Raw genomic sequence first — 27229 nt, forward strand, 5'->3', positions numbered from 1 at the left:
CCCTGTGTTGCTAATGGGGAAGAATTAGGAGGATATACGGATGAAATTTTGTTTTTTTGATACAGAATTAGTTGTGCTTTGCAGTTGTGATTGCCTTGGAAGGGCCATATGTGGGATAACGTAGGGATACTGGAGCGCCCTGCTCTGTGGAGGGCTCCAGCTCTTGTAACTGATTCATGTGCATAAAGAGGAGATTTTTCTTTCTGACTTTCTGTGACTCAATTCACATGCTATGCCAGGGAAGCTTCAGGAATAAAATAATAATAGTTTGTGATTTATGAAATGTGGTTGGGTGCTTATAAATATTTAACTTTTATTTGAAAAATGTTTGAATCATTATCACTTAGCTACTGTAGTTCTGTTGGACGCAATCCATCTACATTTTAAGGCTTTTATTTATGCATAAAAACAGTTAAGAAAATAGATCTGCAATGTAAGGTTTTTTCCCTCTTATTTTCTCTGGTTGGAATACAATTTTGACTGTATTGTCAGTTGATTCATTAATTTTTGCCTGTCTTAATTATTGTGTTTTTAAACAGATCCATATTGTTAATCTGACATCACTGAGTAAATCACTGTAGTACAATACATCTATTCCAGTTGTTCTGAGCCATGTGTAGTTTCTGTTGCTTGCAAATGATGCAAAATGGTAGCCAAAGAGCCATTTTTACATTTTAATTGTCCAAACGTGTTGTCCAAAGCCGTGTGGGATAGCCAGAGTATTGTGCAGTATTACTCTAGTGGAGTTAAATGGCTACGAAGCACCAAAAGTGTCTGTCAGGGCTGGGGAGAGCAACACCCTGTGAACAGAGGGACCCCAAAGGGAGCTACCCAAACACACAGGGGTGAGGGCACAGAGCATGTGCCTCTCCTTGCATTGCTGTCTGAGTTATGTTTGCTGTATGAAGTTTAAAGTATTTTCCATGCCAGAGCATCCATTTTATGAAAGGAGGTGGGGAAGGTTTGAGATGTTGGGGGCCCCACACGGAGAGCAGTCCAGAGCCTTGTGCTCATCCCAGCTCCCAATTCTTGGATGGGTTGGGTAGGAAAGTGCATATATTGGATGCTTATAGCCTGTGTTTTGATTAGCTGTAATAAGTAATCCTGAGAATGTTTAAATCTCAGAAGATATCCCTACCTATTTTTAACTAGGCATATTTTCATCTTCTCTGAGCACCAGGTAGCAGCAGAGAAAGCGTGTGTGTGTGGGGGGAAAGCCCCACAGTGAAACCTGTACGGAGCTGTGTTTTATAAGCATGCTGCAGAGCTGAACACTATAAACATGGTGTTAGAGTGGCATTTTGAGCGACATGAAAGCTACAAAATTCACATGAATTTTTCATTGTACTGGAAAGTGAGATGTTAGGATGCTAATGGCAGGTTTACAGAAATATTTTGTTTAACTATCTAGTATGCAAAACTGCCAGTTGCAAATCATTTTAAATTTTGAAAGCCAGAGATGCTGTCTGTTACATGCTTCCTGCAAAATGAGGAAAATAGGTACAGGAAAAAGCCAGCTTTAGGTTCCTAGCAGTGATCCATTCCTCAGTCTATACATGAATTGATGCAATAGTTACCAATTTTGAAGTTTCTTCTTAAAATGCAAGCTAAACACAACTCAAAGCTGATAATGCAAACCCTGCCTCGCCACCTGCACTGAATCAGGCTTGTGAATGGGTTAAGCTTTTAAGTTCTTTGCTTGGTTTTAAATTGTGACTTTGATACAGAAGGTTGATATGACTGTGGTTTGAATAACACTTGATTTTGACCTGTTCCTGTGGGTTGCAATGGCATAAGAAATTTGACTCAGCAGTACTGTAATTAGCCCTCCCCCTGTTTTTGAAACAGGATTGTGTTACCTGGATTGCATTAGTGTGGCTTCTATTGTTGCCGCTTCGCATCTGTCCCAGTAGGGTACTTAAAACCTTTTCTTGGCCAGGGCTAGTTCAAACAATTTAGGCCAAGCAAGTATGTGCTTTATACAGTTAGTGGCTTTAGTGATGTTTCTAGTGACATTTATCCTATTCGTTTTCTTGTCCCCTTTGGTTTGGAAAGGATGAAGTGATTTATACGGAGCCTTTTTACCTTAAAATGAGTCCTTTATAATCGTTCTATGATTAAAATGCCTGCACAAGTCAGGCCATGTGTTTGGTTGTGCTCCATTGTCACTTCTCCATGCACACAGTTTTTAACTATTATGTCAATTGATATGCAAAGCCATATTTAGTTATTTTTATTTGCATTGAGCTTAGAGAATTCATTTACCATTTGGGCTAAAGCACTCCCGCATGCCTGGTGCTCTGATCAAGTCTTTGCCTATGGATTTAATCTAACTCTTGCATCAAATCCTGTGAATCCACAGACTCTGACCTAACATAGAGTTTAACACAGAATCTATCCATGGGATTTTTGACATATGTACTTACATGGAAATGCTATCCTCCTCTGACAAGTCAGAATACTATCTTGGATTGATTAATTCTCTTTGATGAGGCTGGAGAGACTCGGGATAGAGAGGGCTCTGGCTTTGTGGTGGTTTGGTGAACTTGGAGAAGAGGCTGTTGGGCAACTTCAAAGTTACATGTGTTGTATTCTTCTTCAAACCCTGGATAGATGTGAAATCAAATTGTATATTTCTCTTTAATGAAAATGTGGGTTTAAGAAAGAAAGTCCATAGCTGTGTTTGAAATAGGATATGACTTTGTTTATAAAATTGTTTTATACTTTGTTCTGTTATAGTATCAGCAGATACAGCGGTGCAAGGGACCTAAAGAAATTTATACTTATATAAAATAGTGATTTAAATTTTCTCTGGAGAACAAAATAAATCTATTATGATTACAGAGCAGTTATCCCAAGGAAGTTTCTTGGAAACCTCTGTGTGTCTGCATCATCTTCTTAGCATAGCCTGTATATTTTATCACTAATCCAGTTACATGTGTTGAGATGAAGATCTGATGAACAGGAACTCATTTTAAAAGGGGTATTATTGTCACAATACAAATGCACAATTCGTCCTATGAGTGCAGTGGCAGGGCTGTATTGTAATCACACTTAAAGAAAACACAGAGCACTTCCTGTTATTAAATTAAATTCTAGATTGATTTAACTTTCAAATTGTAACTCGTATTTGAATTTAAAAGGTTCGCAATAAAATTCCTGTGAAGAAGTTGAATAAATTGTAGTTTTATTACCACTCTGGATATCCTGGTGTCCTAACCTTTTTCCTTACAGTTATCTTAGTTCAATAAATAAAACCTCATTAGACTATTCCCATTTCAACGAGTTTATTAAATTTTACAGGAGTAATTAGCATAAGCTGTGCTAATTTTTCTGGAAGACTAATGAGAGAGCTTCCTAATTAGGTTTGCTTTGTAAGAATCAGAAAAGATGATAATGACAAAAGTCACATAGGGGAGAAAGTGGGGCTTTATGTTATTCCTTGGTTCAGGAAAAAGGCTCCTCTCTTGGCACTCTGTTCCAAACTTTTAAACCCAATTTACCATTGTCAGGACTGATATTTAATGGTGTTACCAGTGCCTGCTGGGGCTTCTTTACCTTTTATGGCTGCATCCAGTAAATAGGAGTCCTACTGACTGATAAAATAGGAATAACCGCTGCAATCCCAAATATAGTGGCAGAAAATATATATACCATATATATCCTATATATCCTGCTTGAGATGTTGTATGGAAAAAGGGCTGAAAACAGGCAGCTGCTGGCTCATCCCAAATTTTGCTTCTTCCCACAGGACCTGAGCAGGCTGATGGCAGTGACCTGGAATTGGCTTTGCTAATATTTACCAATATAGGCAGGGCCTGTAGTGAGAATCTGGCCACTGTCTATACTGTGGATTAATAATCTTTAGGTGAGGTAGAAGCCAAGGGGCTTTGTGCTGGAGCTCCCCTGGGAGGAACTGTGTGTCCTGTAGGGGTGGGACACCATGGGGATGGCCAGGGCTTCTTCTGGCCCTGCTCTGGTAATACACTGAAGGTCTTCATGTGGCATTTTGGGTGCAATTTGGGAGCAATGAGGAGGTTTGTGCCTTTCCAGTGCCGTCACAGCTCTTGTCCATGGAGCAGAGGTGGGGACTCTTGGATTGGAGGTTGTAATATTTCCTATGGCTTATTAGATGACACCAAAGTATATTTTAATACATGACCTCCTACCAGTGTCTGAAAGGCCTCTGTGCTTCCAATATGTGCGGGACACTTGTCTGGGCTCTCTGTAACCTGTGCCCAGCACACCCAGCCAACTCACCTACAGATGGGTTTGAAATCTTTCAGCCTGTAACCTGAAAAGTTTTATGTTTGTGGGTAGGATTTCACTGTGCAATGACATGAAAAGTCATTACCTCTGTTTTACCACTTCACAAGTCATCATGTAGTGGATTGTGTTTTACAGGCCTGATCATCTTTTCATCCTAAATACAGGCAGGTGGAAAAGTGACTGGGAGGACTGTATCACACTCCCTGCATCCTCCCCACAAACTGCTGAGGTAGATGTGGCAAATGATGTGTTTTGCAGTAGCTTTCCATGTCTGGAGGGAGGGGGATGGAGATGCAGGCAGAACCTGGCCTCCAGGAGAGGTTCTGGCAAGGGGACAAGATGGGTTTTGCTTGGGAGGGAACTGCTGAGGGATGCTTTGCTGCAGGGGGTGGGGTCAGTGCTGCAGCTGATCCCCACCAACCTCCAGGGATGTGGGCTTGTCATAGCACTGGTGTCACAGCAAAGTGGCAGGAGATGCCAGGTGCTCTGGCAGTGGCCTCTTGGCAGGAGTGCCAATTCCTGCCCTGTTCTGGTCATATCCTTGTCCTGCTGGCCATATTGGTACCAGAACCTGGCTGTGTGGAGTCAGGGAAAGCTCTGTCTGCTGGTGTCCTGCTCACCCAAGGGATGGGGCTGTGGGAGCCTGGGGGTCCCATCACTGCTGGGTCCTTGGGTGGGTTTTCCACACAGAAGGAGCAGGAGGGCAGGCATGGAGCACTCTGATAGGCATCCAGACCTAGGTGCAAAATGTCCCTGGGCCTGAATATTTGGCTGGAATTTTGTGTTGGAAAGTGCCCCTGTCATTGCTGTGCCCCTTCCAGAGCCAGATGGGAGTTATTGATCCATCAGGGAGGGAGTCAGAGGAGCAGAAGCTGGGTGACAGAGCTACCCCCAGCACTGCACAGAGATGTCTCCCAGGCTGTCTTTTAATGCTGTGCTGCCTAAACCCCCTGGGCCTCTAAGCAGGGTGTTCAGAGACAGAAATTGGCCTCGAGCACTTCATGTGAGCTCTGGGAGCCTGTGAGCCCACACATTTCTGAGAGGGGAGGGACCCAAACACACATCCTCCAGGATTTGGTTGTGATTGATGCAGCTGAGAAGCATTACCCAGAACATTTCCCACATGACTTAGGCAACCAAAGGCATTTTGAGCTGTTGTGAGATAAATGGGAGACTCTGATCACTAGATGCTTCTCACACTGAGATTCAGGCTTGAATGCTTGTCCTTCTACGGGTGCTCCTCATGCATGTGGTGTCAGTCTTCTTTCTGGTGATGAAATCACTGGAGCTGGGGGTAACTTTGCTAGGATTCTTGCAAAAATCTCTTGGTCTCAGCCTGTTGGGGTTGGCACATATTACTGCTGCTTATAAATTCCTTTATTTTGCTCTTGGGGCTGAATGAACTCGGTCAGGGTCAAACCAGCTTCTGCTTATTGTTTGTTTGATTTCTCTTCTCTCTGCCTCCAAGTATAAGAATTTTTGTATGCTCTTACAAGTATTATGCAAAACCTTAATTTGGTCTGAGCTTCACTCAGAAGGTTTGTGAATTTCTCAGCAAACCTGCCCTGAGTTTTCAGTTTGTTATTAAATCCCAAACCAGGCAAGTCTTATGTGGTTTTGGGTTTCACTGCAAACATTTTACACTGCTCTAATAGTTACTTGCTTCTCTCAGTGATGCCTTTTGAATCCACAGCAAGTGTTTGGGGCTTTTGTTAACTGTGATCTTATGCTCGATTATTACTATTTAATATCATTGGTGATGTAGCAGAGGCTCTATTGCAAAGCAGGCTCATTGTGCTGAATGCTCTGTGATTTCTAAGTAGGGAGATGATCCCATTTCTGAAGAGAAATGGTGCTCCTGATGCAGAGTAAAAATTGAGATTTTTCTATTGAGACTAAAAAGCTTGTGTTGAACATCCTGGGGATGAGGGGAACTGAAGACAAGATTACTGCTTTTGGCATTTGACTGTTAGTGCTCATCCATAGCCATGGGCTTGGCCAGTTGTGACTTGAGTGCACACATGGGATGTGCTGGATCTGCAGCTCCGAGGTCCCAAGGTCAGCGTGTCTGTGCCAGGAAGTCCCTTGGGCTCTTCCTGAAAATCTCAGTCCTGCTCAGCAAGGGGTAACAGCTTTAAGAGACTTCACTGGTTTGTTTTAGTCCTCAAAGTCCATCCTGAAGACCCCATGGATTTTATTGTGCAAAGGAATCTGAGACCTCATGGATTACTCTGCTGTGCTGTTACAGTGGCAGGATTTGGGTATTTGAGGTTGGAGGTGCTTTAAAAAGTTTGGTGCAGTGACCTCCTGCAGCACCAGGAAAGCTCTGAGTGCTCTGGTCCCAGTAGGAGCCCAGGGCTTGGCAGGGTGATCCATCCCTTTGTTTTTTGTCACAAAACTTCAAATGTGCTCTTCATACCTATTGATTTCTTAATATGAACTCCTACTTCAAAGCATGTCCTGCAGCAGGGAGGATGTGCTGGGCACAGTGGGCTCCCTGGCTCCAAGAAGATCAGTGCCAGCTCTTTTCTCTCAAGAGTGGGGATTTTTTTGGGGAAAAAACCCCCCCATATGTCTATATATATGTATATATACACAGAGTTTCTGGAGTGGATAAATTTCCTCTTCCATCTTAACACCTGATTTATTTCCATATTTGCTGTCGCAGTGGGAATGCATACATGAATAAGAGCAATGGGGAAATGTATTTGCAAAGATCATCCTCAGTTTTAATGCAGATTAGCTAAAATTCTTCTGAACATGAAAAATGGATCTGAGCTCTATCCCAGCGTTTACTGGATAAAAACACAACTCTAGCTTTATTCTGCAGGAGCTGAGGTGTGTGAGTAGTTTTCTTCATGTGAGTTTTCATAAATGTTTGCATGGTACAGCCATCAAAATGTATTCTTATAAGTAATTGGCCACACTTATTAAAATAACTATGTTAAATTCACAGGCACTTCTGCCTGCTGGAAGTATTTAATTTTAATATAATGTCTAACTAATAAAGTTAAAAGAGAGTAAGAATGACTTGTAGGTTACTGTGCAAATCAGGACTAAGTTTCTAGAAATGGTTTTAACACCATCCTTGAAAGGCAGCATGTCTCTGTAGTAGCAGTGGGAAATGCTGGTATGATTTTTCCTCTTTCTCTGTAACATCGTGATGTTTTTTTCTGTAACAGTTCTGGAAAAGTACAGAAAAGCCATACAAAGTTCCCAGTGTGTCACATTAGCAACTTTGCATAGGTAGTTTGTGATCAGAATATATTACTGTATCAACTGCATGTTTACTTCTTTTGCTGAGGACAGTATTTTAGAGGTTTTTTTTTTCTTTTTAAAGTGGAATGAATAATTTTCTACCCACTTTTTGAAAATGGTGTCTGGAAATAGGAAATGTGAATTCAAATTTTTGGTTGTTGTTAATATGTGAATTATATGAAATTAGTTATTAAAAGGCTTTATATCAATTCACTGAAATTATATACTGGACTGTAGTAAGGTGACCCAGATATAGAGCCTTTCAGAGCAATCATTGAAATGCTATGAACAGTGCTGTTTTGTCTTTGGTTTCTTGCTGCCTCTAAAGGTGTAGGCAGATGAAGATAACTTGAAAAAGAGCTATTTCTCCAATTACAAGCTTTTGTCCAAGAGCAAAGAAAGATTTTTAGACTAACAGCATTCACTATAACAAAATTAAATTCCCTTCATCTGACAAGAAGTGGAGTCTGGCAATAGTTTGGGATTTTTTGTTGGGGCTGGAGCGGCAGCTGCCCTCTGTGCCCCCTGGTTTTCCCAGACAGGGGGTGACCCGAAGCGGGGGGAGAGAGAGGTGGGGAGGGTAGGAGAGCAATGGGTGCTGTCCCCTTCCTTTGGGGACATAATTTCCCCTTCCCAGGGCTCCGGGGAGGGCCAAGGGAGCAGCATCCCACTGCCACCCTCCCTTCCCTGCCCCCGCCGTGCCAGGAGGCCCGGCCAAATCTTTTTGGGTTTGTAACAACACGTCCAATCTGGCATTCCACAACTACGGCATCTCGCTAACGGGCTGAGGCACCAGAGTTCAGTAATGTAATAGAAAAAGTAATGGTGTTAGCTAACACATCCTTAATAAGATATTGTCTGCTGCTCTGCCATATGCTACCGAGCAGGCTTTCCCTCTGTGGGGCTTTTGAGTTCTCTCAATAAGATTATTTCAAATACTCTAATCCTGAATCATTGACATGAATACAAAAGCCTAGTGACATCTAATAGATGCCTCTTAGCTTTGCTTTTCCTCTTGTTCCTTTCCTTTTTCTTCCCTTTTTACCTGACAAAAAGCTTACAGACACTTGGGCTCTGTCTCTCGGTACCAGCATGTGGGTCCCCTCATGAAATATAAAGGAGGAAAAAGGGCTGACATAGGGCTGATAAGCCACAGAGGTTAGGACTATAGAATTAAAAGTAAATGCCAGTAAATCCTACCCTGTACACTCAGTTGTTCTTTTATTGTTTTCTTTAATTCTTCCAGTGCCATGCTGGGCTAGAAAGAGATGAAAAATGGGGTTACCAAAAAAAAAGAGAAGGTGATGCTACAATGCCAGGGTCTTGCAGGCTTGCTTGATTCTTGGGTTTTCTTAGTGCTCCTCTCACCTTGACTTTCTAATCAGAGTTGCAAACATTCAGCTAAACACATAATTCAATTAGCTGAATGTTTAGGTCATTTTTTTCAAAGATTAATTAAAAAGAAAAGAAGACGCCCTCGAGTGACATGATTGTGACCCTGGAACCGATTAATTTTATATAACTGAACATTAGAAAGACTTAATATTCCAATGTGAGTGTCTAGCAATCAAAAATGATCTCCCTCTTAGCGTTGTCTCCATGACTGTCAGAGGCAGAAAATAATTTTCTGTTCATCTCCTTTTGGACTTTGACAAACTCTTCGTCCGTTGATTCCAAAATCTGCCTTTGGAAAAAGTTACTGGTGCAGGATACAGCCAGTGTCTACAATGGGTTAAAAATAAGCTATTTAAAACACAATACTTTTCCTTCATTTTTTTCCATGGTTCTGCAGGGAGACTCTCAGGCACTCCTGACCAGCATACCCATCAACTTCCACCCAGCTGAGTCAGGTGTCCTCTGTAAACTCCCTCAATATAATCCTTCAGTTGGATTTTTTGGCATCTGCATCACTACATAACCATTGGCTGACTTCCCAGATGTTAAGTCACTTTGATAAGTGGATGTTAAAAACCACTTTACCTAGTTCAAATTTTGTAGAAAGATGACACAAGGAGAGGAGAAATGTGTTCTATATTCATTATGAAGTTCTTCTCTCTGAAAGAAGAATAAAATTAGTCACACTCAGAGCTATTAAGATCTGGTGGTCGCTTCTCCTCCCAGCTGCTCCAGGTGCCTCTGCATCTCCAGCACAGTCCTGCAGGAGCTGGGACTTGGCTGCAGAGAGAAGCCCACCCCCTGGAATATCTTTCTGGGGATTTTACAGGCAAGAGAAGGAAAGGACCTGCAGCTCAGATCGGGATTTACCCCTTTTTAAAGAAAAATGAGGAAATTCGGCTGCGTTACAAAGGAGTGCCCTGGAGTTTTGGGTGATCTGGGGCAGAATTTGTTTGTTATGTTGGGGTTTATGTATTAAAAGCAGATCTGTAAAGCTTTTTTTCTTATCTCTGAGTCTTCCAGTTGGTACCATGGCCTGGTGTTACTGGGCCCTGTTGGCCTCTGCGGCTGCTGAGTGAGGGATGCACAGTGGAAGAGTCTCTGCCCTATGGAGCTCTTTAGGCAAGACAATCCCTAGGCCTTTTTTTTTTTTTTTAAAGCACAGTGAGCTCCATAATAGCTCTGGCATTCTGAAAAATGGAATAAACTGTACCGGGGTGTAGGAGGAAAACTTCTCTCTGAACCCCATTATGTGTACATAAATTGTCATCTGTCATGTACCACGTGGCAGGAGAGAGGAACTTTCCTTTTTTTTTCCTGAAGGATTGCCCTACTGTGACAATGGTAACTCAATTTGTCAGAAATTACAAGAACATTAATACATCATGCCCTAATGTTTCATTAGTACATTAATACTTTTGAAGTCATCGGAATTTCCCTAATAAATGTCTTCAAAGTTGGCTGGCCATTCATAAATTTGAGTTTTCAGCATTATAATTGTAATTGAGATACCTATTTTCCCTGATTAATCCTCGGAGTTTGTGTGTAACAATCAGCCTTGCTGACAAGCGCACTTGAAAGAATAACACGCTGTTAGTTAATATTTGTGTGATTGCAGAGTGGCATGATTCGGAGGGGAAAAGAAAAAATAGGGAGACTATTCTCGGAGAAACAAAAGAGAATTTTGGGAATGCTTTTTGCCATGGTAACCCAGTTATTGCTCATTAATCTGTCACCTGTGAAACGAGTTCCAGACTCCGACACTCCACAGCGCGGTAGCATCCCGGGGGTCACGGTACCTGCGGCTGCCCCTGGCTCCGCCAGCGCTGGGCGGCTTCTCCCCACCACCAAATCCCATCGTGTGCCTGGATGGGCCTCAAAGAGGGCGACTCCCTCCCTGCCTGGGCCACCTGGGCTGCCTGGCCCTGCCACCCCCAAAGTAGCTCCCCGGGGTGATGGGGAGCCGGCCCGTGGGCGCCGCTGCACTGGCCTTAGGGGCCGCCTGTATCTCCAGAAGGAAGGAAGTTTTTTTCCTTCATTTCCAAGATAAGGTGTCATTCATGAGAGCAGCGTGCTGAACTAATCAGGTTAATTGAGAGGCCCTGAATAGCTCTCATTGAGCGGATCCCTCCTTCCTGCTCAAGGCAGATAGTGCAGACGGAGAGATTACAAGTGCTTTAAACTCTTTCTCTCCATCTCTGAATTTCACACCCATTTCAGGATGATGAGGGTCAGAGCAGATGTGTGACACGGGGGTTGTACAATTTAGCTTTGCTGGGAGCAAGCTTTAATTTTTGTTGTTTGGGTTTTGGTGTGGTTTTTTTCCCTTTTAATCATCATCATTGTGATTATTTTTCAGTGAGGCCAGTGCTTCCCATCTCTCCTGATGCCAGGGACACCCTGCTGATTTACACCAGCTGGAGCGGTGTAAATTACTCCACTGTTTTGGAAAGATGCAGAGGACATTTGGAAAGATGTAGAAGACTAATGCAGTCGTGTGATTGGCTCTAGATTGACCTGCTCCTGAGTGTTGTTAATATTAAAATTATTTCAGACCTAACTCATGGCAGGGCTGCAGGAAACATTAATTTTAAAAAGATGTTTTCAGTGTTTGAAGCAGATAGCAGCGGGGTTTATTGCTTTTATGGTATCATTTCCCTTTAAACCCTTCTAATCGAAGTGGCTGTACGTAATTTTATTCAAGTTTACCAGAATGTGAAAGCATTTCCCTCTGGATACTCTTGCCAAATTAGGAACAGCCAGGCTCCAAACCTCACTCTAATCTTCCTACTTGCCACAGTCTATTACATTTTCTTTGCAAATATTGTAACTGTTAGGGTGAAGAAGAGAGAATTTTCAGGAAAATAAATTCCCCAAAAGTAGCATGTGTCCCCCCACTTCTCCAAGCTTAGTTTAATTTAAACACAAGCTAAACATGAGCATCGTTGTCCCTGTTGGCCCCCTCCTCTCCCCACCCCCCCCCCCGCTTCTTTTCCTTGGAAGTTTCAGGAATGACTTTAATTATCTCTACAATCAAATTCTCACTGCTGTCCCTGTGAAAGCGTGTAGTCATGGATTGCTGGGATTATTTTCTTTAGCACTTGGGGATAGAGAAACTGGTTGTTTGGAAATGAGAACCAGCTGGGTTCTCAGAGCCGGCGTTTGGAGGGAGCCACTTTGCACAGAAACCCCGGCGCTGAGCAGAGCCTGAGCTCAGCCCCCAAACTGCCCCTGCTGCCTGGGCCACGAGGGATTATGACATTATCAGGGCTGGGGTGGGTTTTTTTTGTTTGTTTATCTCATTAATATGCATCTCCAGGGTGGCTGCTGCCAGGGCTGGCCTGAACTCCTCCCCAAAGTTTCTGGAGGCAGAGGTGTACCCTTGCAATCCCCTTCCTAGCTTCACCTGCCTAAAACAGAGAAAATAAAATTAATTAATAGAAATCAAGCCAAATAACTATATCAGACACAAGTCTGATGTCAGGCAAGTGGGTTAAGGGAGATTAGTGCAACAAAGGGAAGAGCAGAGATAATTTCTGGTATCTTAACATCTTTTGTTGCCCTAGAAGACGAGTTGCAGGGGTGATGTTCTTCCTTTCTTCCAGCTTGGAGAAATTAGTTATTTGTCATACCTTATTAATCTGTTTTAGTGCCGAATTCAATTTAAAATTAGGACCATACTTGTAGACAGAAATTATCTGAGCTATGCTTTTAGCTGAGTATTTTGTCATAGGGAAAGGCACAGAAATCTTCTTCATTTAGTTATAAGGATGTAATTTGGAGATATTCCATTGGCTTTAAGGCAGCTACTTCATATTTCTGTCTCTTTAAGAGGGAAGTATTCATTCTTTGGAATACAAGGATTTGTTTCTAGGGTTTATTTACATTTTAAGATGTCAATATAAAATACATGTAAATGTATATTTTCCCCTTACAAGGTTCTCTCACACTCCCTCACACTTGTGTTTCTCTACACACAGTTGTTAGGGTGGTTTCCAGTTTAAATTGTGACTTCTCAATGTTTGAAATGCAATAGTGACTAAATTGGTAGCTTAAGTAAAAAGAAAAGAAATCTTTCTGCTTCTTTTAAAAAAGTTCATTGCAAAGAACATGACTGATCGCTGAGCTTTGAACAGCTGCTTATAAATGATTTGATTTCTTTAGTTCATAGAATACAATGACTTTGACTCTATTAATGTCCCTTTTAACACAACTAAATTATTTTTTGAAAGATGAAACCATTTAGCTCTGAATGTATTTAGATCATACCATGACCTAAAATCTCTCATAAATGTTATATACATTTTCACACATGGATTTGTATTTTTGGTGGTTTTTTTTTTTTAATCTGGATTTTCTGTTTGTTTTCTTTTAAATTTAATTTTATTTTTTTTCCCCCCAACTAATAACTGCTGCATTTCCAGTCACTCAAATTTGGACAGAATTTTACTTCCTGTTTCAAAGGTCATGGAAAGCTGACCTCAACAGCAGTGTTGAGGCTGCTGAATTATTCATATCATTGACTTTGTGTCAGCTTCCACATTTGTGCAGAGGGATGTTTTATTCATTTATCTCATTTAGGGACCTGCTCTGCACCTGTTTCTACCATTAAGTACCCTGTAATTTGCATTTGATGCTAATTTAGTTTCATATCAGCCTGGTCCCCTCTTGTTAATTTAATTTTCTAAGACCCTTTTCATTACAGTAGAAATGTTTCCCTCTTTAAAGCAAACATCTATACAAGTAATTGTATAAACTGCCTTTTAAATAATATCTTTTAGAAGATTCCATCGTTTAATTCCTTAATTCCTATAATTAGCCATGGTTTGATTAATGTTTCAAAGGGTTAAATTAAAATGCAGAATTACTCAAATGCATACTTGAATAATTTTCCCTCTGCTGATAACAGTTTCTGCATTGCTGCTTTTATTCTCCTCGTGATTCTGAATATTACATGTACTAACAAGCACTAATTTTCCTTATGTAGTGATTTTCCTATGCTGAGCAATAGCAGGTTTTAATGTACAATTGTTGGAAACTCCACACTGCCAGTGGGATACTTAATTTTTTTTTTTTCCCCCTTCTGATCGATTATAAACAGTTGAGGAGAAATGCTGTGGCTGAGCTGCTCTGGGTTCCTTTCCAGACTGTAAGAAACTTAAGAGATCCTTTATTTTGCCAACAAGCATCGCTGCTGTGTTCTCACAAACAGCGTGATTAGCGCTGATGGCTGCAGAGAATCATTTGGAAATATTTACAACCATCATGCATTTGTTTGTGGAGGTGAAAATTTGCATCTGCTGTGATCCTACAGGGCAAAAATGCTCCGGGGTTGTCACCCCCAGGCACACTGATGCGTGTTCAGTGCAGGAATATGGCACTGGGGTAAATAAATGACCAGAGGGGCTGTAGTGGGAAATCAAGTCCCTTCTCTCCCCTGCGGGTTTATTTAGAACAAGGCTGGATAATTGCAGCGGGGTGGGCGCTGTGCCGGGGGAGGGACACCCCCTCCCCTCCATCTCCAGCCAGGGGAAAGTGGAGATGTTGATTCAGAGCTTCCAGAGGTACAAACCCCCCATTCCTTGGTGGCTGTCGGGGAGGGGACAGGGAGATCAGCAGAAACAGGGGCTGGGAGCGCTGGGCAGCTGGGCTTCATTACCCAGCAAAACAGCCCAGGCTAATTCCTCTCTCTGTTTACAGTGGGGAGGGGGAATCGGGGCATCAATCCCACAGGGCTGTCTCCCCAAATTCTTCCATGCCCTCCTGAGAACAGGAGAGATTTGGTGTTTGGCTCTGTGTTGATGCTCCAGCCCGTTGCTGCAGTGCCGTGTGTGGCAGGAAAGATGCAAGTCCTGCATAGGGCATCAGCTTTGCATCAGCTTTTGTTTTGCCCCAGCAGAAGGTGAAACTCCTCCTCTTCCTCCAACTCCCCCCTGAAGTCACGATGAGTTTGGGAAGAGGTGCCTGTGGGTTTGGGATGAAATGAGACTGCTCTGCCTCTGGAGTCCTGCTCTCAGGTAGTGCCCAGGGCTGCTCCAGGGGCTGAGTTTGGCTGTGATGATCCCAAAAGTGTGTCTTATGTTGCACAACATGCCACTTAGGTAGATGAGCCTGAGACTTGGGCTCTGGAGCTGCTAATAGCACAAGGATTTAATATTTAAAAACTGAGTTGAAACAAAACCTCTGGTTTTGTGGTTTTTTTTTTACTCTTTCTGGTTGCAAGGATGCCTCACAGGCTCTGTTTGTGCTAGCAGAGCCCCCAGACCTGGTGTCAGGGGTCCAAAGTTTGTGTCAGAGGTGCCTCCCTGAGCATTCCCAGTTACAGGAGTACCAGGGCTGAGGAGTGGTTGGACCCGAGTACCTGCAAGCCTCACCTTTCCCATCAGCCCACAAATTCAGATATTCATAATAGCTCCCCCTTTATTTTGTCATATACTCACAATAAAAGCCTCAGAGCTGGGCATTTCCTGAGTATTAATGACCAGCTGGGGTTAATGGCCCTTGCTTGTGCCTTGAGCCATCAGCTCCTCCCGACTGGTCATTAATTCCCAGGAAAAGCCCTCTGTGGAGGTCATTATTGCCTAATTATCTCCATACACTTTAATGCCAGTTTTGACAATGTACAGTCTCATACTTTGAGTTATAGGTACTTTATAATTCATTAAATAGCTTATCATTAAAACTGCAGATGATCTTGATTATTATTTATTAATGTTTTCCCTTTGATTTTTTTTTAAAATCTGATGCTCCCGTTTCTGGAGGGAGGAAGGAAGGGACAAAGGTAGATAGGGTATGGCTCCAATGTCAAAAACTGTCACACAGCAGCTCTCCCTGTCTGGAGGGGTCTTCCCTGGCTTTGAGAAGTCCCAAAGGCATCTGCCAGTGGGTCCCAGACCTCGGTTCAGAGCTCACCTTGCTCAGCCCTTAGCAGAGACTTGAGGAGCAGTGGGATGGCCACCTCTGCTGGAGCTCTGTGTGCTGGCCCTGGAAGCATTGGCAGGATCTGGCCCACAGTTTTGGCAGTCCTTGACTCATTTTTCTCTTCACCCTGGTCCAGATTCAGTCAGGGTTTGCTTTGGGAGCCCTTTCTCACCTCAGTGAGGCTCACAGGGTGAGCTCTGTTGGGGTTCAGGGCTTGGCCCTTTCCCCAGCAGCATCAGGTGCACGATGTGTTTGAGAACAGTGAAGTGGGGTGGGAAATAAGTGGGACAGGTTCAAGCCAAACAAGGGGACTTTAATTTCTGCTTTTTAATAAGACTGTGCATCTCCTCCTCCTGGGAGCAGCTTCTCTTCTTGTCACTCAGGTGTGCTGTGCGTGGCGTGACAGAGCTGCAGGTGCAGAGGCTCAGTGCTCTGCCTGTGTGTGCTGGGAAAGTGCCATACTCAGCCCAGCTCGGGCTCCTCGCTGGTATCACAGCCTGTGGAAATGGCCAGAGGAGCACTGACACTGATTCTAGGGGAATTTACTGTCTTATTTGCCCCAAATGCCCCAATCCTGCAACCTTGTCTAGGTCTTCATTTTCCACTTTTTCTCCCCTGGCTTTACACGTGAAATCTCTGGATAATAGAAAGATAAACCTTTGTGTCTGTGGTTTCTCTGAGGTTTTGCTGTGCAGGAGCTCTGATGAGCATCAAGGGGGGCTGTGACCCTGCTTGGGGGAGCCCTTCTGGACCAGCTTGGGGGCCACGATGCTGCCCTGTGCTCAGGGCAGATTGCAGTGGCAGCAGATCTGTTAGCCAGAAAACCTGTGAGGGTGTTTGCTCCCTGTACTCAGTCATTACTTGTGTTTTAGTTGGTCTTGCCTGACAGCATCAAGTTGTTTCAACAATGATAATAATAATAATAATGCAGTTTTGGAGCTGTTTTCTCCATTACCTGCATCTCTGTTGGTTTTGTGTTTGCTGGAGGAAAAGTTGTGTGTGGATGTGAAAATACTGGCCCCATTGAGCCATGCCATCGCCTTTGGAGGAGGCCAAATTTCACCCACTGTATTTACTTTTCTACCTCTGAGCTGTGTTTGTTTACAAAACCTTCTTCTGAACTGCTGTAAACCTCCCAGCCGAGCTGCCTTCTCGTCCCAGTTTGCTCTGGCCTCCTCCAGAAACCAGTCCGTTTTGATTAAAATCATAATGTCATTTGAAAGCAGGGAAGCAAACCAACCCAAAGCCTTGTGCAAAGTTTAAAAGTAGCAAGTTGCTGCCGAGAGGGAAAAAGAAAAAAAAAAAACCCAACCAAACCCCTTAAAATTCAGACTCAACGGGTCTCCTGTTAGTGCTGTCAGGGAAGTCCAAGGGCTTGAGGCTGATGAAGAGTTACATGCTAAAAAAAAAAAAAAGGAAAAAAAAAAAAAAGAGGGCAAAAGGGAGCAGTGTTATTTACTTATTTATTTAAGAGCCTAAAAGATTTATGGTAAAGCTAATTTAGGAGCGCGCTCGGCTCTGCATCCCGGCTGTGCGAGAGCGGCGGAGCGCGGGCAGCGGGAGGCTCCGGGGCCGGCTCCCCCGGCCGCTCTCAGAGCTGCCTTTGTCGGGGCCGTGAATCGGGGCTCACATCGGGGGCTCGGCGCTGCGGGGCCGGGCCCGTGGCCGGGACCCCCGGGCGGGACAGCGGCGGCTCCGCGGTGCCGCCCGGGAGCGCTCGGGACGGGCCGGGGGGCGCTGCGAGCTCTCCCCTTCCTGCCGCCTCCGCTTTCTTTCTCTCTCCTTTTTCTTTCTCCTTCTCTTCACCCCGCCTTCCTTATCGTCCCCCTCTTTTTTCTCTCTCTTTTCGCTTTTCTTTTTCACTAATATTTCACTTTTCTTCTTCTGTTTTCTTTCTCTCTTGTCTCTTCTCGTTTCTTGTCTCTCCCCTTTTTTATTCTCTCTTCTATATTCTCTCCACTCTCCTGTTTTCTCCCTCGTCTTCCCATTCTCTTACTCTTTTTTCTCTCTTATTTCACCCTTCCCCTTTTCTCATTCCCCCTTTACCTTTTTCCTTTTGCTTCTTCAATTCCTTTCCCCTCTTCCCTATTCCCCTTTCCTTTCTCCTTCTTCCCTTCTCTTCTCCTTGCCTTTTCCTTTATTTTTCCTTCTCTTCTACTTTTTCCTTTCACTTATTTCCTTTTTTATTATTTTTCTTTCACTTTCTTCTCTCTCTCACTTTTCTCTCTCTCTCTCTTCTTTCTCCCTCTCTAATTGCTCCCTTGCTAAAAGCCAAAGGCAGAATTACAAATGCAGCCTTGGCATTGTGGTTTGCAGGATTCTTCAGGGATGTTTTCTTCTGCACAGTATGTTCTGTATCTTCTTTTTGAATCATCTCTGTGAAAGAGAAAATATTCCTTCTCTGTTCTGAGCACAGAAGCATGGTAGAATTATGAAGTGTAAGGAACGTTCTTCCCTTTCTCAGCATCCATATAATTACTGTCAAGCCAAACCAAAAAGCCTCAGGCTTAGAGATCACTAGAGTAAAGTTACATTTCGCAAGACAAAAACTGAACTCAGTGCTCAAAAGAAAAAAAAACAAACTGGTGACCAATTCTGTGTCAAAGACTAAAAGCAGGCATGACATTTTGCTGGGATAAAGAGAGGCACTCAGGTTTGTTACCATATGGAATATAAATTAGTTTTATTTATATTTATTTGTTCCCTCCTGCCTTGCAAGAAGCAAAATGAGCTATTAAAAGTCTTGATATGTTTATTTTCAAAAAGAACTAATAGCACGAATGAAGAAAACATTGGAGAGGGGAATAGATGTGCTGCACAGTGACGACGTTGCCTTTTTTAAAGTTCTAATTCCGGGGTGGGAGCACAGGAGCTGTGTTGGATGGGAAATGTATTCACGCAATGAAAGGCTGCATTTGAATGCAGCTTTTTTTTGTTTACATTTTCAGCAAAACCAAGATGACACAGCTGGGCATGTTCAAAGCGAAATAAAAATAGGAGTGAATAAATAAATAGTAGTAAAGAATAGTAGTAAATAAAAATGAAACCGAGCGAGCGCCGTGCCGAGGCTTGCGGAAGGCGCCCTCTGATTGCCTCAGTGGTGCTGGTCTGGGATGGTGCTGCCAGCCTGGGAAGGTGCTGCCAGCTGATGCCCAGGGAAGGAGGTTGGGTCGTGCAGGGAAGAAGAGGCTGGTGGGGCAGTGGCAGAGCTGGGCTCCTCTGGAACAAGTTTTTCCTGTGCTCCCATGGCTTAGCCCTGCCCGGGCAGCCTCATGCCGTGAGCTGAGTATTCTCTTGCATGTTTTGGGGTGCAATGTTGTGTTGAGAAAGGGAAATTTTTACTGCCTGTCCCAATGCCACGTAGAACCTTCCTGCCTGCAGGCAGAGGAAGAGGAGGGGGTGGGAAAAGCAGGGAGGCTGCTGGGGGGCTGGGAGCTGTAAGAGAAGAGGCTGGGAGACCTGGAAGTGGCAGGCAGACAGAGATAGATAGCAATTAGGATCTAGAAGCAGGCTGGGAGATAAGGAGTCACCGAAGATTTACTGTATGTATATGGACAGAAAGAAAGAGCGAGTACATTGGGAGCAGGGAGGGAGGTGTGTACGCACAGTAAATCTCTGGTGATGCCATATCTCTGGCAGCTCCTGCATCCTAATTGCTCTCTCCTTGGCTGCTTTCTGGCCTCCAGCCACTTTCTCTCCATTTCCCTTCCTACCTCCAGCGCCACCTCCGTGAGGCAGCGTTCAGCCTCCGTAGGGCTGCGAAGGGCGCTGCTGCCCTGGCATGGCTGGAGAGGTTTTCCTGAGCCTGCTGGGATTTGTGCTCTGCTTTCCAGGGCCTCCAGTGAACCCTGGCGAGCAGAGAGGAGCTGTAAATGATGTGGGTTTGCTCCTTGTTTCTGGACTTTGGGGCACAGCTGGGTGACCTGCACAGCTCAGCTGCCCTTGGGTGCTTTCCCTGCCCACAGTAGGAGCCCTTTGTGCCAGCTGCCCAGGAGCCAGGGATTGGGTTTTCAACGGGGGAATTCAAGATGTGTTTGTGAATGTCACCATGGGCATCAAGGGCAGCCCGGAGCTCCAGCCTGTGCTCGCCAGGACAGCAAATGATCTCTGCAGTCTCAAGAGAGTTTGGGCACTGCCACCACTCTTAAATTTAGTTTTAGGATCCTGTTCTTCACCCAGGAAGAACCTGGAAATGTCTGAATCTTTGGGAAGGTCTTTCCTCACCTTGTCAACATTCGTACATACACATGTAGTTTCCCGTGTGATTTTTCTTGGGTCAAATTCTATTTGCTTCAGGAACAGGAGTAGCCCCAAGGACCTTCTCACAAGCTGGATTTATCCTGAGGTCAGGAAGATGGTGGGATCTGCAGTATTGCACTGAACCTTGCATCCCTTTAACTTTTGAGGATTTTTTTCTCTGGCAGATAGGAATAAATGCCTCTTTGAAGCACAGTATCATATTCTGTCATGCATGTTAGAGATCACCTCCTGATTTGTTCAAACTCATACCAGTAATGCTTAATTAGGAGAGTTTTATAACAAGTAAATATTTTCTTAAATGCATAATTGATTGTGGAGGGAAGGAAGAACTGCAGGAATGGAAATCATACATCATTTCATTATTAATGGCAATGTCTAAATAAAATGCAGACCTTGTCATATTTAATGGATGGCTGAGTCCATTCTGCTTTAAAACGCAAACTGCCTTTTTTTTTTTTAAAGGTGCCTGCATAATTTCAGCCAGTTTAGGTGGAATTTAAGATTTTCATAACGTGTTTGAGGGATTTAAAGTTTGTATGACCTAAACTAAGTAGTCTCAGAGCAAACCAATAAGGAAATGATCTTGGCATAGGTTTGAAAGTTAATGTTCTCTTAAATTCTTTTCCCCCCCGAATAAATTAATTTAGGGATTTTCTTACAAACTGCATAACACCTAATGAAGGTTTTATATTTTTATTGTATATAAAAGTGAAGCTGGTGGAGCTCTGCAGATTTACACTCGCTGCAGCTGTGGTGATTAGTGTTACCAAAAAGCAAATTCTGATTCTTGCCCTGGAGAGCCTGGGACCAGACAAAAGATACAAGGGAGATTTGGTGTCTGAGCACATCATGGATTTAAGCATTAGAGAGGCGAGCAGGGGATGGGTTATGAAATGAAGACCAGATCTGCTGCTTGCCCAGTCCCTCAGCTTCTGGCTTCAGCAGGACAGGGGGCCCTTGGGGCTGTGTTGTGTTTGCCTCCACATGAACAAGCCTGGAGGGGCTTTGTTTGTGTGACAGTCTGGATTGCAGAGCAAAGCTGGTTCACTGGACAATGGACTGAGGTGGGATGGGTGCAGGTCTCCGTGTCCTGGGTGTGTGGAGAAAGGTTTCCAGAGGTGGCTGCAGATTGGACCTGATCCATCAGGGCAGCACTGGGAGCTGCCTTCAGCAGAGCTTCCAGACTTTGCCTCTATGCCTTACAAAGCTGGAGAAATTTGTCATATTATCTGCTGTGCGAGTGCCAGGAACAGCCACATGTTCCCATGACAGGTACAGGTGCCAGACACGGCACAGGCCAATTTTCTTCTGGCAGGATCACTCAGACTGTATCATGGCAGAGCCAGGACAGGAATGGATCCCTGTCTGGGAAGTGCCAGTGATGCTGACTGTCCCTGCTGGGGACCTGTGCCTGTGGTTCAGGTGACACCCAGCACCCAGTCTGGGGTCCTGACAGCGATGGTGGGATGGCTGGAAGAGGAGAGAGGGTGACTACAGGTGAAATGCAATGGTGAGAGGGAGAATGACTGAACTTGAAGCATCTTGGCAGCCCTGGGCACATGCTACATCTGGTGCTTGCAAAAGGATGTCAGGGATTTTGTTCCCCAGCGTTCGGCAGAGCTGTTGTGTCTTCCTTGCCCAGCACAGGCCACAGAGGCCTTTAGATCTGAGCTGTGGAGAACTCCTGCTCTTCTCATCTCTAAATCTTTAAAATATTGCAAATAGTTCATTTGTTTTAAAGCTTTAAACTCAAGCCTTTGATGTTGCTTTTAGGAAGTTAAATAATAAAGCACAGTGTTCTCCGAACGAGGGCTTTTGTCAGAAAACCTTGCTTTACAATGAAAAGAAGGAAAACATAAATAAATGATACTCAAATATTTATAAAGGCATTCAGCAGATCAAAATGTTTCATTCTGCCTTTATATTGTTACTTCGTGTCTCCCCATCTGAGACTATTTTTTGTTTAAACCACGCAGTGCAGAACGTATTTTGCTTCTTATATCATTAATTTGCAGCGTTTTGCTGAGTCCTTTCTCACAGGGACATCAACAGGGCATTCGAGGCATAGGTATGTAAATACAGGAAGGTTATTGCTGTGGCTGCCAGTTCTGTGCCTCCCTGCCATGGGTGAGCTCCAAGCAGGAGAAACGAGGCTGCTCCCATGATAACATTAATTGTCCGCAGGCTGACTGAGCCCTGTCTTTGTGCATTTCTATTTCAGCAGTGTGCATGTGAGAGAAGCCTCTCCCCCTAACATGTATGAGGTGCCACTGCCTCCTCCTGCCCAGGGAATATGGGGTTCCCTGCTCCTGTCAGGCACAAATCCCCGTCTCCAGCTCCTCTTAACCCAATGACAGGAATGCATCCTGAGCCCATTGCTGTGGGCAGGGGGATTGGTGGCCTCCTGTCTGCTTTTCCCCACCCCATCTCTCTGGATTGATGGTGTAAGTAGGGCAAACTGCTCTTTATCCAAGGAAGGGGGTCTCTAGAGGCAGAGATTTCAGGAGCACTTTAGAACTCATGTTTGGTTTGCTGTTTTTTCCCCCAAATAAATAGTTGGCATCACTTCTGCCAGCATCTGAGCTCCTTCAGGTCCTTGTCTCTCCACATTGCCCATGAGCTGTGCTGCCATCAGTGAGGTCTGGTCATGGTGTCATTGCCCCGAGGAGAATCCTTTCATTCTGTCAGGAGGATCTTGGCCAGGTCCTTGAAACTCTGTTACGGTATCAATATGTGCTGCTAAACAGGAGAGGGAGAGGTTTTGGCACCTTGAGCCTGCACTGGGGTTTCTACGTGCAAAGTGTCCTTTGGAAAAACACAGCCAAGTAGTAAACCCAGTGAATTTTAACAGAAAATCCAGAGTCATTGTTCATTTCCAATTTGCCTGGCTGGGAGCAGCGTCCTGTGATTGTCTCTGGGGACCTGGAAGAGGTTTTCAGATGTGGTTCTGAATCCATAGCATTCATTGCTTTTTGTGGCACATCTGACCTCTCTCAGTTTTTTTCTTCCTTCTTTAAATATAAATAAGGTTTATTTATTTGTTTAAGTATTAGCCAAGTTCTGTATTGTAGGTTAGTAAAAAACCCCACAATCAGTCCTTGCTATTGAGCAACGTTAATGCCTCTAAGACCTAAGCCTGAGTGAGTTGTAGCTTTTGTTCCTGGAAACTCAAGGATTCCTGGGATTCTCACTGGACAATGAGATTATCTATTTTTCTGTGGCTTTGAATTTAACATATTAATTTTCTGCTGCTTGTTGTTTAATCATCCACAGTTGAAATGCAAACACGGAAGAAATCCTATTGTTAAAGAGAATTTGAAATGGATTAGAGAACTCTTGGCAAACTACGAAACCCGTTAAAGTTGTGTTACATCTGTACTTCGCTATTTTGATTTTCACTGTGGATGAAGAGAAAACGTAAATTGCCCCAACACATTTGGCAGTTGGAGAAACTGTTCTGAACCTTCCTATTCATCACTGGCAGGGAATGCTGTCCTGAATTTCCAGAGCAGCATCAAGGTTCTTGGATTTGGGGTACCCAGTTTTGAGTTTTGTCAGGCTGCGATCCGAGGGTCGTGCAGAGCGTCCTCAGCAGTGCCTGTGATAAGAGATGTGGTCAGAGGGACTTTACATGGAAAGCACTGTCTGAGAACATTTCCTTTGCAAAAATATGTGTAAAACTGATGCCTTGTGCTGTTGTGTGGCTGTCGTGGAATTTGCAGCGGCCCTGGGCAGGGAGGGGAAAGCTTGGCAGGACACAGGTCTCTGTTCCTGGCCAGTAGCCTCCAGGGTAGAGGCCACCCAAGGGAAGATGGAGAGAGTGGGAAGGAGAAAAGGGCTCCCACTGTGGAGTGATGGCAAAGCAGCTTGTCCTGCTGGCTCCAAAGGGGGTGACATTGTGCTGTCCCTATGGGATGTGCCCAATCCGATGCTCTCAGGAGGACTTTGCCCTGTGGTACTGCCTGTGGAGGGGAGGACTGGCAGTTGCTGTTTCCTAAGGAATTCCCTTGTTTCATGGTCTCTTCATCCCTGCCTCAAGCTTCTGCTTTTAGCAGCTGGTTCTGTAAGGGCACCTGCCCTGCCTGGCACCCTGGGGGCTGCCCTGTGGGTCTGCACACGAGGGGGATCTCGGTGTGTCCATCTGTCCATCTATGCAGTGCTGTGGGGCTCTGCAATGCAGGGATTTAACCTGTTGGCTTTGCAGTCACGAGACTTGTAAAGCCCCAGAACCCATGTGAGCATGACAGGGACTTGCCTGGTGCCTTCTCATGGAGCCAGTGGGTGGGCAAACATCCATCTTTCCTGGGAGCATCAATCCATCCTGGGAGCCTCTGTCCACCTCCCGAGTGTCCTGGGTCAGCGCTGTGGCTCTGTGTCCTCTCACATTACAGGGCCCTCTCTGTGGCTTTCTTGGCCTGTTACAATACAAATAAATAATCATAACAAAAGCCCATGTGCCTCCTTGGGAAAATAACAGTTTTCACATGCAGATACTCAGGAAGTTAAAATTGGCAGCTCTGACTAGTCCTGCTGATTTGTCCACACATTTATTCTGATATGATGCTTAAATGGAATCAGCTTTTGGCTCTGGCACTTGCAAAATGCAGCTTTCCTACCCCCAGTCTCAGCACAAGAGGAGCGGGGATGGGAAATAAGGTCTGTTTCTAAATGAGTGGGAGAAAAATCAGGTATGTGACTCCTCTAATTCAGACAAGACTGTCTCTCATTGTTTGCCAGTTCAACTACAGCTTCAGTACATGGGAAAAATTTCTCTTCCAATTACACAGCAGTTTTGTGGTGGCTGAGTGCTATAAATGGGACTGCTTTGCAGCCAAAGATATCTCATTCATAAATCCCACTGTTCCACTCTATAATTTTTCTCTTTTGGATAGATCAGTATTCTGTGGTCATATCAACCACAATCATGCAAGCAAAAATGAGTAGTTAAATATTGTGACAGTCCTATAAGTCTTCTTAAGGCGCTGTGCATAACACAGTTATTCAAAAGTGTCACTTGGTGCATGGAAGGGAATTGACCCTTTACTAATATTTCCAGTTAAAGCTCTTGATTAAAAAAAAAAAAAAAAAACCTGCTGAAGATAATCTGGGCTGGTTGGACAATTTATAAATTTTACTCTAAGTGCCAATATTTTGACACCCATGTATACAGACAGAGCCATACAGAGATACACACAGATCCATTTGGGCTATAAAAATGCAGATGTGGTATACACTCACTCATATGTTATCCTTTGTACTGGGTTTGTGTGGTGAGATGGGGCTGGTAGCAGGGGGGTTACAGGGGTGGCTCCTGTGAGAAGCTGCCAGAAGCTTCCCCTGTGTCTGACAGAGCCAAGGCCAGAGCCTCTGAGATGAACCCACTGCTGGCCAAAGCTGAGCCCAGCAGAGATGGTGGTGGCACCTCTGGGATAAGAGAGGAAGGTGAAAAAAGCCCTGTGCAATTGCAGCCTGGAGAGAGGAGGGAGAATGTGAGAGAAGGACAGCCCTGCAGATGCCCAGGGTGGTGGAGAAGGAGGGGGAGGACATGGTGCAGGTGCTAGAGCAGAGATTCCCCTGCAGCCTGTGGAGGTCCCTGGTGGAGCAGGGGGATGCCCAAGGAGCCGAAGGAGGCTGTGACCCTGTGGGAATCCCACACTGGAGCAAGTTCCTGGCAGGATCTGTGGACCCATGGAGAGAGGAGCCCAAGCTGGAGAATGTTTGCTGGCAGGACCTGTGACCCCACACGGGACACACTGGAGCAGCCTGTTCTGGAGGACTGCAGCCCATGGGAAGGGATCCACACTGGAGCAGTTTGCAGAGAACTCCACGGGAGCAGCTCATGGAAAGGACTCACACCAGGGAAGTTCCTGGAGGACTGTTTCCCATGGGAGGGACCCCACACTGGAGCAGGGGAGTGTGAGGGGTCCTCCCCTGAGGAGGAAGGAGCAGCAGAGAGGACGTGATGAAGGGACTGCAGCCCCCATTCCCTGTGCTGTGTTGCTGGAGGTAGAGAAAATTTGGAGTGAATCTGCGCCTAGGAAAAAGTGAGGAAGGTGTTTTAAGGGGTTCCAAGATTTGGTTTTATTTCTAACTACCCTACTCTTTTTCGATTGGCAATAAATTAAGCTGATTTCCCCAAGCTGAGTCTGTTTTGCCTGTGACAGTAATTGCTGAGGGATCTCCCCCTGTCCTTATCTTGACCCATGAGCCTTTCATTACATTTTCTCCCCAAATCTGGCTGAGGAGAGGAGGGATAGAGCAGCTTTAGTGGGCACCCAGGCTCAACCCACCACATCCTTATAGGTTCACTTACTTTCTACAGATTATGTTTATGAATTTAACATGACTCTCCCTATCTATTTGCTTTCCCTGGGAGCACCTCTACTCAGAAAGCTAAAAAATGAAATACACATCTAAGGAAATGTTCCCATAAAAGAAATAACTCCCCGATACCAGCACTCTGCGATCCCATACCCATTAGCATTCAGAGCAGCAGCTACTTCACAGAGAGCCTGTAGAAGAGACCCAGGACTTCCAGCACTCCCACAGACCCCGTGTCACCTGCTCAGCTGGTGTAAATTGGGCACTTCAGGGGGAATGGCAGAGCTGAGCTGATTTGCACGAGCTGAGACTGGGACTGGCACCGAAATCTGGGGGGACTGAGCAAAGGCTCGCCCTCACGAGTACACACGTGCTGGTGCACATCTTCACACGTGTCCTTATGTGCTGGAAGAATGAGGTACACGGATGCAATTGAATACCTATACATGACTTTTGTGTCTAAGCCTCCTGCTGATCAAAAATGCGCAGAATGGTACTTTTGTTTGCACAACACCCATAATGGATTTTTCTCCTCCCACTGGTATCTTCTTCTTTCCCCTTTTTTTGAAATAAACTTAAGCAGAGCTGTCTGTCTAAAGTACATATTCACACCAAGAGGTCTAGTTATCCCATAATAAGCACGTGTAACTCCCATTAGTGTCAATGAGAACTTCACATGCATATCAAAGGGGAGAATAGATTCATATGCTGTGAGCAGGAGCTGAAATTCAGATTTATAGTTCATGTTGTGTTTAATGGATAAATTCTTTGGCAGAGAGCTAAAAACTGTGAGGTGTTTATAACA

The 27229-nt window shown here is 44.6% G+C and overlaps 1 protein-coding gene across 8 annotated transcripts in view; it reads left to right on the forward strand.

The window, feature by feature from the left end:
- EBF1 (EBF transcription factor 1) overlaps positions 1 to 27229 on the forward strand; it is a 270793-nt gene that overhangs the window by 19111 nt on the left and 224453 nt on the right. The gene's annotated exons all lie outside the window — the stretch shown is intronic.

Source organism: Corvus cornix, chromosome 13 (genome assembly GCF_000738735.6).
Source record: "Corvus cornix cornix isolate S_Up_H32 chromosome 13, ASM73873v5, whole genome shotgun sequence".
Taxonomy (NCBI): Eukaryota; Metazoa; Chordata; class Aves; order Passeriformes; family Corvidae; genus Corvus; species Corvus cornix.